Genomic DNA, 12,414 nt, shown 5'->3' with positions numbered 1-12,414 from the left:
CCTCTTTCTTTAGCTTGCTTTTAGCTTTCAAAGGCTGCTCCTGCATGGAGTAAACCCTTACGCTTTGCTATTTAATCCTACTGAATCTTTTCATGCTTCTCTGAATACAGAGAAGTGATACATCAACTGGGTTCAATATAAACAGCCTTCAAGCCAAATATAAGATTTTGGCTTTCAGTGAGCTGGCTAGTCAGAGAGAATAGTAGAAACCTGTAAGAAAACCCACACAAACCTTTGTTCCTTAGCTTACAAGAGGTGTTTATGCCCAAACTGCAAGATAAAAACACCTAACTAATACCCAAATACACATACAAGCAGAAAAGAAAAAAAGGAGAGGAAAAGTTCAGAGCAGAGATCATGGCTACCTTTACTTTGGGTTACTAAAATTTTCCTATTACTAATCTTCATAAAAGGAACTACTCCTTCACTCATATTGGGCTCACAATTGTTCCACAGAGATAGCACTTCATTTGGAAGAAGAGAGAAAAAGCCACCGGACAAACAACTGACACATCAACGTTACCATGTGCACACAATTACCTTTTTAGATCTTATGGTTTTGCCTTATCCAGAAGTGCATGCACTAGATCCACCCTCCCATTCTTCTGCTGACATTTAACTCCTATTAACCGTCTTCCAACTTGTCCACATCTATGTCCTTACTTACAAAAGAATCTCTTACAACATAGGAGTGTTGGTGACAAAATAAACATCTAGTATTTTGGCTATGGTCACCAGAAAGTTAGTTACATTATAAATTAGTTATTAGTTACATTAGAATGTTAGTTTCATTATAAATTAATGTAACTGCATAGAGATAATCCAGAAATTTAAGGTGCTGAATTATGACATCTTGGATTTTCACATCACTCACAAAAAACCCCACATGTAGAAGTAAATCTACTGTAAGTATCTACACCTGTTACTATGAAAACCATGATACTCCAAAATATTTCTGCTTTCCTGAACAAGGCTTTCAAATATGCTCAAAAATAGAAATAAAGTAGAACATTTTACTGAAATTACTGCTCCATGAGCAGAGCAGGAATATTTCAGAGAGGGGGATGGGAAGGTGAAATTTCTTCAACAGAACAAATGGCAGATATGATTACATGTTCAAGAAGAATGTCACAGAAACAACATTAGCTGAAAGACAGGCATCACAGGATGCAGGATGCATAGAAAGCTTCCACTGATTTCAGAAATTTGAACAGAGAAAAACCAGACAAATTAGCTAAAAATCTGGCCTGCTTCAACAGCAGCCACATCAAAGGAGAGACAGGTAAACTAAGAGGCTTCTAAAAGGAGAATTTATTTTCTAAACAACATTCAAATCACCTACTGGGAAATGGCCCCTAAACCACAACAATTCCAAGAACAAGTTTTGTCTTGTTCAGAAGAACAACCTGACCTAAGTCAAAAATGCACAAAAAAACCCTTGACAACAGTTTAACAGTCATGAAACTGTCCTAGTCCTCAGCAGAATTCAGAGACATTGTTTATCCCAGAACAAAGAGTGCCACTCTGATCCTGCTGACAGCCATGCCATACAAAAAGAAAAAAAAAAAACAAAAAACACCCAAACTCAGAAACTCCATACTTGCCACCAAAATTCATACAAGAATAGAATTATGAAAGATGACACTGAAGAGCAGCCCTGAGAGTGTAATGAATCATTACCAAGCACAGAGACACAGGCAACTGCTCCTCTCAAGGGGAGCTGCATAAAAGAGTTCACTCACCAAAAACATGCTTGGACACCAAAATGAAGTGCTCAGGTGCTGCCTTAAGCTCAAAATATACAAAATACTCAGATTACACAGTCAGGAAAGCAGAGGAAACTTAGGACATTTTTGTCAGTTCTTTATTCTCCCACTGCAGTAGGAAATAAAAGCAACAAACCACCATAGGAATATGGGCATTTATTTGGACATTGACCTCAGAATACTGGTAAAGTTTTCTTTCTATTCAGCCTTGTAGTTGACTTTAGAAATCATATGCATTTATTTAAGGTGTGCAAACTGTTAGTCTCCAAATAAATGTTCAAGACAATAGTTAAGAAATATGGTGCTACCAAGAGGGACAGAACTTTAAACTCAAAAATTTTACACAAAAAAAAAAAATCAGTAGAAAAATACACTTGCAAAACAAGTACCAGTCCCTACCTTAGCCAAACCAAGAAAGCCAGAGGGAGACGGAGGAACAGAAACGCAAAGAGTCGACTTGGAAGACCTAGAAAACTTACACAAAATATATTTGCATAGTGTGTTATCCCACTAGAAACACTGCTTAACAAGCAGAGCAGCAGTCTGTAACGGATGAATGGTCTTCAAAAATTGCTTCTGTGAGGCACACAAGTGAAAGGAAAGAGAATTTTCTGCCTGGAAGGAAACAGCACAGGTCAGCGTGCTGCAGCAGTCATCAGAAATCAGTACCTTTTTCTGGAGACTCGCATAAGTAACTCCCTGATCTGCCGCCTTATCGGCTATACAACTGGGAAAACAATGTTTAAATAACAACTTTCATCCCTTATTTCCAAATATTGTCAATGAAAATGGAAGTGCTGAAAAGCATTTTGAGATCTTCCATGATTAAAAGGGCCACATAAATAATACATCTCTCCAGTATCTGAGAAAAAGAGGCTCACAGAAGTGTGTTTCTTCTTGCTCTTTGGTCTGTACAGCAATTCCCTAAGCGTGCAGAGTGTACAGCTGAAAAGTATCTTCTTGAGTGACAATTAGCTAATGAATTATACTATGCAAAACACTTTCAATTCCTTCCTTAAATGCTAATGAAGTCATTCCCCATTATTAGCTAATATTAAAAGCCTACTGTTACATGAACATGTAATGAATGCTAAAGTATCAGCAAGGAAGTGATATTACATGCTTAAATTTCTTATACAGTATCTGTGTTCCTCTGGGTGCAGGCTATCATGTTCATCTTCTATAAATACCCATTCAAACTTTATCTGTTCTGGAGATGCTTTGTGCACGAGTTGGGGATGACTGAAGGCTTTGCACCTGTTTTTCACCATGTAGCAGGGATTTTGCTTTTGTAAAACTGAAGGGAATATTGCCATTGCCCCAGTCAGGCCCAGTCAAGTAGTACCACATTAGATATAGCAGACTAATTCGACTTTAAAAGGACACGTAGCAGTGGTGGCATTATTTTTGCTGATTGTCACTAGCATCAATGTAATTCTTACCATCATATAATATTATAACTGCCATTCAATAAATCACCACCTGTAGTCCCTGCAGGCAAATCATCACATAGAAAAAGGGGCGGGGGGGGGAAGTGTTCTATAAAGCCTAAAGCTATTCAGAATTGCTTAAGAGAATTCCCTATTCAGGCCAAATACTTTGCTTGGAAAAGGCTTTGGTGTTTGCAAACATTATTAACTTGTAAATAAACAAGTATATGATAAAATGGGCTTATTTCACTGATAAAAAGCTGTAGTTCCCTTAGGCTTTACAGGCATGCTGTAATCATTTTGATAAGTTATGTCTCTTTCTCAAGTCATACAGCTTCTATATTTATGCAGACTCCATTCACATCTCTTATCACGCTTTGACTCCACGAGACCTTACAAATAACAGTTACTTAAAATGCAGCAGTCTATTTTTGGTTTTGTGTGGTTTGTTTTTGGAGTTTTTTATATAAAGTGTTTCACATTATGCCTGCCTTTTAGAGTCTGAATTATTTTCACATGCTCCAATTCTTATATGCATTAACAAATCCTACTCACTTATTTTCTGCTTCCCATGCCTGAGCTCAAAAACATTAGCCCATTCCAGTAAAGCTGCCACCATCCAACTATTTTAAAACAAGAATAACACAAAAAAAAGGAAGGGTTTATGACTGAATTTCTCTGTAAGGCTACACACTGCAGTTTGTTCTTTCCTACATTTAAAATGCATTTTTGATATCCAGCTATCAACTTTTATGTCTCTTGCTAATGGCACCAGTACCTTATTGTCATGCAAACATATTGTTGTATAGATCCAACAATGAAAAGGAACCTCATAGGGACACAAGAAATCAGCCCAATTGAAACATAATGAGTAACTGGAAAAAATATGCTTGGTAAAAAAAATGGGAAAGAAAAGGGACATAAATATGAAATTATTGCACTATTAAATAGAGCTTCTAAATCCTGCATGTCAGAAATAAATTTTCACAAGATATAAAAACAGTGTCAAAGAATAAATCAAATATGAAATAGAGTCCATGTCTACAGAAGGAGTGTATACAGTAAGATAACTCTGTTTTTGAGGAAAAAGAACGTGACAGAAAATCTTGACTCGTAAGAAACTTAAAAGGAAACAATTGTTTAACATTACTCACATCATGCATGTCAATTAAAAAGGCTCCCAATTAAACCACTAGGCAACAAATTTTGAGAGAAAACAAAGAGACTTTCTTCCTTACACTCCACATGCTCTGAATCATGCCAAAGGATACTGTGGAGCCTGAGAACAGAAATCAGATCAACCAAACACACGCAGCAAGGACACGATGTCTCCTGCAATTAAATGTAATAGGGCAAACATTGCTTTGTGCCCAGGGAACTCCTAATCAATGCTGAGCAACAAACACTGGGAGACTGTATCAAAAGATGATTACTCCACCTAATTTAGTCATTACTTCTCAAGAATTCTTTACTGGAATCTTGCCAGCCATCTTATTTTAACAACAGACCTACATTCTTACAAGCTACATTGTAATACGCCACAGAGTTTTTTCTTCTTGAACAACAAGAGGTTTTTGCCCATCCTATAGAACTGGAACTGGCATCTGACAGTCACTATTCTAGTGTGAGCAACTATTTCTTTAATTTATTAGCAACACTAAACTCAAACAATCAATGCCATCTGTCATGTACCCCAGGAAAAAAATATTTCATATTTCATTAAAAATAATCACAAAAAATCCAGAGCTACTCATACTACTAGTTATGAGGAGTTTTTGCTAAACTTGAACGAAACATTCTTTTGTTTCTTTTTTTGTTATATGTTTTTTTCAGTGTATAATAGTGTTGTCTTGGAATTCACCAGCATCATACAGATATCAAGAACTTTCTGTGCCTCAAGTGGGCACCTTGGGAAAGTTGAAAGTAGCTGAGTCTGTCTGGCCTGACAGCACTTTCACATTTACATCTCAGCAAAGTGACCCTTATCATCAAGAAGTTTTCTTGGTATACCTGCAGATAGACATTTTCGAAGGAGAAATACATTTTTACCTTCCACTTTGAATGGGTTAGAAAACAAAATCCAAGACAAATGTAGAGAGCTGCAGATCAGAAACATTAAGCAGAACTCTAGAAATTGTTTAAAATTAAAACTGAGAACCCAAGTGACTCATGAGATTGAACAAAGAACACAGGAATTGATGGAACATTTACGTACCTAAACTTAATTTAGTGAGTTTAGATATTACTTTTCTATGGCAAAAAGATATATATATTAGGCTACAGTCTTAGTCAAGGTTAGAGTTTTGCAATTATTTGCTTTCCCTTGCTTTGAAGTGTCAAAGTGCTGTTGAGCTTGTCCCCAAGGAATTCACTTCAGCTGAGCACAAAACTTACAAGTGTATATAATCTGTGTGCTCATGATTTTTGTAGCTCTTGGGGTTGACTAGCTGTCTAATAGGCAGCAGGCATTTCCACAGAACACCTTGTGAAGGATTCAATGACAGCTCACTTGATGAGCATCACAATTTTGACGCTTGTGTGGAGTTTATCTCACTCCTACCTACTAATGACCGACAAGTTAAGCCAAGATGCTGAACAGGAATCAATTTAAGGCTGCTGCTGAAGTAATAATATCCTTTACCAACATGATCCACAGTATTTTAAGTGAGGTTTCACATGTACTATAAACAGCATCATGGAAGGACCATTAATAAGCATCTGTGCTATTTTAAAACAACAGGTGGTGAGATCGTTTCACCAAAGTTATGTGCTCACCATATGTGTAAGTGGAAATACTGTAGGAGGTAGAAGGCAAATGAGTGAATAGTTAGCAAATATATATATTATATAATATATATAATTATATGGATATATTAAGATCTATATGATCTCATTAAAGCTGCAGCACATTTCATGGACTAGCTAACAGCTGCCAAAATAACTTCAATATACCTTTGAATCTTTTGGAATAGTTGCTAGAACAAAAATGTGACAAAAAGAAGCAGTCAGAGTAAGAGAAACTAAGATTGTATGTTGGCATTAGATCTATTTGCCTCTAATATCTGATGAACCATCAGGACATGAGTGCAGAAAGGGATACAGAACTGTGCAGAGACCAGGCAGTTGCCATAAAGGCAGGTTAAATTCCTCATGAGTCCTGTAAAGCCAAAGAACAGCAATGCAGTCAATTTTTTAATTCATTTTAATAAAGGTTAGAAAACAAACTAAATTCTGCTAGAGAGAACTACACCCCAGCTGACATGGAAATTCTTCTACTGCAGCTCTTCCTCATAGTTCATGTTTTATACTTAGTCCAACCAGGGAAGAAGAGCAGAGATACCCAGGAATCCCTTTACAATCACAGAAATATGACCGGCTTAGAAATGCAGCATGTCTTCAGTATTTTAGGGAAGACAAAACCCACTATCATATCTTATTAGTTCTACCATAAGAATAAAAGGAAAAATAAAAGAAGTGTTTTGATCTGGCATTTGGCTGAGAGATTTGCACCAACTGTCCTATGCGAGTCCATTTTGTGTCACTTTCTCCTCCGATATGATTATCTTTTGAGACTGGGATATATACTAGAAACATACAGTTCTTGTACAATCAGATCCTCTCTTTTATAATGTTGTCTTAATAAAGTAATTTTCTCAGAGTAGACAATATTAAGTCTCTGAAAGCTAGTTTCTCTTTAATGACACATCATGAATGCAATACATATAAACAGATCCATGCTTTTGCTGCTGTTAACATGCAGTTCCCTTCAAGGGAAAAGCTTCAACCAGCTTTCATTTGCAAGAAGCATACATGAACTCTGCATTTCTATCTCTATATTTCATATTAAACTCAGGGCCTCATTATCCAGGTTGTGAAGTGCTGACTTACTTGAATGTGTCAAATTCAAAATAAGATTATCAATACCTGGTTTGTTGCCACCACTAATATACTCTAAATGGATAAAACTCTCAGCTCCCTTTAATGATTGCTACCTTTGCAGTTTAGTGGGCACTAACATTAAGATCCTCTATTGACAGTTAGTCCAATATGGAATCCATCTGCATAGCAGGAGACAAAGTTTCAGTTTCTGCCTGACATTTATTTTCAAAAATCAATTTTTTTCTCTCCCAGAAACATGAGCTATTGCACATTAAGGACATGCATTTTGAAAGTGTGAACGCATTTCTTCTTCAAAATAAAAATGGTATGTTGAAATACTCTTGATTGTTTGCACATGCTAAAGTTTTAAGTTCATTGTGTAATATCTGTCCCCTTTTACCCTGCTCAAGCCTTTTTAAATAGAATTCTTAAATTGGAAAAAATAATCCAACTGAAAGCCTAGTAACAACATAAGTAAAAAATGACCTGCTTGCTCTGAGACATGGTTATTTCAGTTAGTTCAAACAGCACTTGATAACACAATTTTTAAAATTTTCATAATAACAGAAAATATATTCAGGTGAAGTGTTTCATCTTAGCCCTTGGAAAGGACCAGAAGTGAAATCAAACCTCTGCAACTTCAAGTGCATTCAAGGTCACTGGGTTTTCCAGTTTGTTCTACTAAGGAAACAAGCCTTTTGCAAACATACCCATCTGGTCCCCACTAATAAAATTGGGTAAATGAACCTGCTGGTTCAAAGGCTGACAGCAGCCTAGAAACCTCAAAGATAATTAAGCTCTTACATATCTGAAGAACAAACCCAGATGAAGTATTCCAAAATAGGAGAACCTCTGAGGAAAAAGACAACTAAATCTCAGCTGCTCCCCAGTCTGTCTGGCACCAACCAGCTGGCCAACTAGGCTGTTCTTCCAGCCAGTGGTGCTGCTGCCCCAGATCAGCCGCAATAAAGATGCTCTCCTTTGGCTGGCAGAAGTATGGAAAGTTACAGTAACAGAAGGAGCAAGAGTTCTGGGAAAGAAATCTGTAGGCAGTGGATTTACACCAGTTATACCACTGAACTATACTCACATTGATAATTAGATGTACTTTTTCTTCTATGGCCACGCACGCATTACACCACCTGCCTTTAGAGTACACAAGATAAAAGCAATTCAAGTTTGCAGTGGGGCTCTTGATCAACCACTGCTTCATCTCTGCTACCATATTTTTAAAAATAAAGTTATTTTTTTGAGAATGAAGAGTCTTGAGAAATTAGGTTTGCCAGGAAGCATGAAAAGGTAAATTTGCTGCGATAACATTGTGCCAACATTAGTGAGTAGTCATACTACACCGAGCTTGTAACAACTGCCTGGGGGGCCATTATTTGATTTCTTCACTCCGGTGAAGAAACTAGCATCTGAACTCAGCTACATGGTTTCTTTTTCCAACTAAATGCAACTAGAGAAGAACACGGCAGCTCTGAAACTGTCAGCCATGCTTAATTCTAGAAAGGAAAAAGCAACAGAAATGTCCTAACCAATGCTTCAAAGTTTTTACAGGGACAAAATAAATGTGTGGTCGATGAATGACACAGGTTTGACAAAACTTTGTTGGTTTTTTTCCTAGTATACATTGCATGTGCCACGACTTACTTAAAGCCTATACAGGATCATAGTTAATCACCATGCTTTGGAGAAAAGATTTGTCTGTTGGACTGATTTCTGACTCTGCAGTTCATCACTCGCTCTTTGTTTCAGCCTTGTGAAAGCTCAATTGGTTTTTTATATACATTTTCTGTCTCTGTAGCTGTCATTTGCCTTCTGCATACCCAGCAACAGTACAGACTGCATTTAAATATCTTCCCAGAAACAATGACAACAAATAAAGCAACTCCCTGTTACGTCCCTAAAGATTAATTGTGTCACTCTAGCACCACGACCAGAGGCTTCAACCACTACCATCTGAGCTTCTGTGAACCCTTGGGTAACAGGATCCTCGAAGATGAACATACAGGTAAACAGACACTGAATAAAATAACCTTCAGCTTTCAGTATCCTGCTTTCTTTTCATTCAGAACAGATTAATTCCCAACTCTTTACTTCCCAGAGACACAGTAATTTCTTCCATTTCCAAACCACACAGAGCCATTAACTGTTGCATACGCAGATAGTGGCTATTCTAATGAGCTATCTCTGCATGCCAACCTCCTGTATTGCTATACCGGCTTTAGGGCAAGTTTTCTTTTTAAAAGCAGAACAAACAAAAACTAAAAACAAACCAATCAACAAAAAATAAAACCAAACCAAAACAACCCAACAAAAACCGCCAGTGTATCAGGCACAGAAATAGGTCAGGCAAATTTTTTTACCTTCTCAATTCCAAAATAACGTTCATTTGATGTTAAGACCTATCTACGCACCACAATGTGCAATGTTAACAGCCAAGCTACAATATGCATACGTTCTTTTTTCCGCTTCTACAGGTGATTTGATAGAACAGCAATTCACTAATTCTTCCATTAACAAACAAATGCATTTGAATTTTGCTGCTATTTTGTTTGTCGGGAACCTTAGGCTAGATACAAATGAATAAAGGGAAAAAACCACGCAAGTCTTGGAAAAAGACGACAGAATCCATTTTGGTGTAAGAGCCGGTTCCCCAACTTCTACACTCTTTAGTTTCCTGTGAAGCGACTTCCAAAGCCAGGAATGTGCATGAAATGACATCTTTTTTTTGCTTCTGTTCCCCTGAAGCCCTTCTGCCCTAAGATGTCTTCCCCGTCCCTTGAGGAACGCCGGGGCAGCGCGGGGCGCATTCCCGCACCTGTCGCAGCCCTGCCGCTCCCGCCCCCGTCCTGGGCTACGCCACCGACAGGGTGCCCCGACACGGGCACGGAGAGCAGCCCGAGCGGGGGCTGGCACCGAGCCACCGCACATCCTGGCCATGGAAGATAAAACGCACCACTGTGGCGCTTCAGAGAGCGCAGCCTTGCCGCTTTTGGAGGGAACCGCGGCAGAAAAGAGGACAGGGAAAGAGAAGGAAGCTACTAGCCCCAGCACGGCTCCAGGGCGGCCGGCAGAACCGGAGCGGGGGGCTCGCAGCGGCAGCGCCGCGCTCCCCCGGCCGGGCAGCGCCGCAGCGCTCGCCCCCGCACTCGGCAGCTCCCGCTCACCTTTCAGCGACCGGCTCAGCGCATCTTCCTCCCTCCCTCCTTCTCTCCCGCAGCGGCTGCTGGTGGCGGCCCAGAGCCCCCGGGCTCGGCGGGTGCCCAGCGCTGTTCCTCCCTCAGCCGGCGGCAGCTCCCGCTGTCACTTCACCCTCACATCCCGCCGCCGGCGGCGGCAGCTGCTGCTCCTAAATTCACGGCGCTCCGGCGGCATGAAGTCATCCTCCCCGCCCCCTCCGCGGGCCGCCGCACTCCACTCCCGCCGCGGAGGGGGAGACGGCCCCGCCGCCCGGCGGTCCGAGCCCCGCGGGGCCCTGGCGCTCCACCCGCCCCGGAGAGTCCGCCGCTCCCGCGGGAGCACCCGTGCCCGACTGCCCGGGAGCCTGCGAGGGGCGGTACCGTCTCCCGGGTGCGGTGGCGGTCCGGGGGACCCTCCCCAGGCACGGCGGCGGGATGGGCCGCTCCGCCCCGCGCCTGCCGTGCCCTCCCGGGGGAGTCACCTCCGCGGCAGCGGGCAGCGCGGCGCTCCCGCCCGGCTGTGGGGCTCCGCGCCCCGCTCCGGCCCCAGGCTCGGCACGGCCCGGCTGTGGGGCTCCGCGCCCCGCTCCGGCCCCAGGCTCGGCACGGCCCGTCGTGTGGGGCTGCGTGCCCCGCTCCGGCCCCGGTGTCGGCACCGCCCGGCCGTGCCGCGCTGAGCGGCGGGGAACGCGAGGGGGCAGCTACCGCCGCGCTGCAAGGCCGGAGCCAAGGGAGAGCGTCCCCGGGCAGAGCTCTGTGTGTATCTGGGTCTCGCCGTTTGAAGGAAAAGGCGCTGTAATCGCTCGGGCTCGTGGGTGGCTCCCTGTTCCCACTCTCACCTCCCGGCCTCAGGACGCCCAAGCGCTCTAGACTCGTGCCCTAAAAAAATGCAGCGCTTCCTGGGATGCAGGAGAGCTCCCCTGGCAGTGGCTCCTGCTCTGTGCCTGGAAGGGGGAGCAGGGGACAGGCACTGTGCTGTGCTCAAGGTCACCTGGGCAAACTTTCCCCCTTACCAAGGGCGTCCTGATATTTCTGAGACCCAGCAGTAGGCAGCATGTCTATTTTTGTTACTTAGAGAGAGCTGTGCACATACTGAGTGACCGACAGGCTTGTAAGGAAGGCCGGATTCCTATCACAGTTTACAATTCCATGACCCATCCCATGTGCACAACAAGCCCAGCTATGTTGGTGCATAAATGACACCAGGCAGTGTAGTGTGGATGTCACCAAATGCATGTCACCAGTGCATGCCAAATCATTGTAGTCTGAGAGCTCTTCATATCTTACCAGCAAGGCAGGGTTGTGTCTGGTCGAGAGAAGCTGTGCTGGATGAGCTCCCAGGAAAAACAAACACAGGAGTTTCCCAGGTGCTGCACCTGCTCAGTTGACCCAGTGGTCAAGTGGTGCCTCAGCAAGGTTTAGGAGTGGACTCATGCTGGAAATGTTGACGATCTCCATTTTGGTAAGGTCTGAAACATGAAGAGCTGCTTCAGTGGCCTGGATATAGGTAGGAAGATTGTCTGTAGTGGTAGAGGAAAACAGCAAAGAGAAATCTCATTAAGGTAAAGTTCTTAGTCTGTCAGATAAAATATAAAAGCTCTGAACCTCAGTTCCCTTTTGGAAATTCATTGTCTTTTTTTTTAAGGTGGTTATGGTATGGCTTTTCACCTGTGCAGTTCTACAGTTGCTCTGTTTTGGGCTGCTCCTGTTTACTCCCTGCCTTGAACCTCTTCTGTTGATTGGCATTGCAGACCTAAATGTGCAGCGCCGGCAGCATCTCAGCAGTGTTACTTAATCTCAGCTGACAGTGTGTTAGCTGCTGACAGTGTGTTTGGAGGCTCATCTCCACATGCACAGAGGAGTTGAGGGGCACTTGGGCAGGTGGGGGACCCAGGTCAGGCAAAGGGAACCCATTCCCAGCCTCTCCCAGGGAAGCCTCAGTTCCCATGGAGGCGGGGGACACACCCAGCACTCAACCAAAATCTTCTGTGTGGGTGTTACTGCCTGGGGTTACACGACACGCTGTGGAATGGATAATGGAGCGTTTTGGGATTAAGATTTATGAGATGTTTAGGGCAAGAACCAAAGATGGGGAAAGGAAGGGATCAAGGTGATATGGGAATGAGCACATATGAGAAAGTATGGGATGAGGAG

General features: G+C 42.4%; 1 protein-coding gene across 1 annotated transcript in view; it reads right to left on the bottom strand.

Moving 5' to 3' along the window:
• Positions 1–10,457, bottom strand: part of PKIA (cAMP-dependent protein kinase inhibitor alpha) — a 42,999-nt gene extending 32,542 nt beyond the window's left edge. The window contains exon 1 of the mRNA XM_063170697.1: positions 10,249–10,457. The gene's annotated coding sequence lies outside the window, so the exon portion shown is untranslated. The remainder of the gene's footprint in view (positions 1–10,248) is intronic.
• Positions 10,458–12,414: the final 1,957 nt, after the last annotated feature.

Source organism: Melospiza melodia, chromosome 1 (genome assembly GCF_035770615.1).
Source record: "Melospiza melodia melodia isolate bMelMel2 chromosome 1, bMelMel2.pri, whole genome shotgun sequence".
Lineage (NCBI taxonomy): Eukaryota > Metazoa > Chordata > Aves > Passeriformes > Passerellidae > Melospiza > Melospiza melodia.
This window is presented reverse-complemented; position numbering and strand designations above follow the sequence as displayed.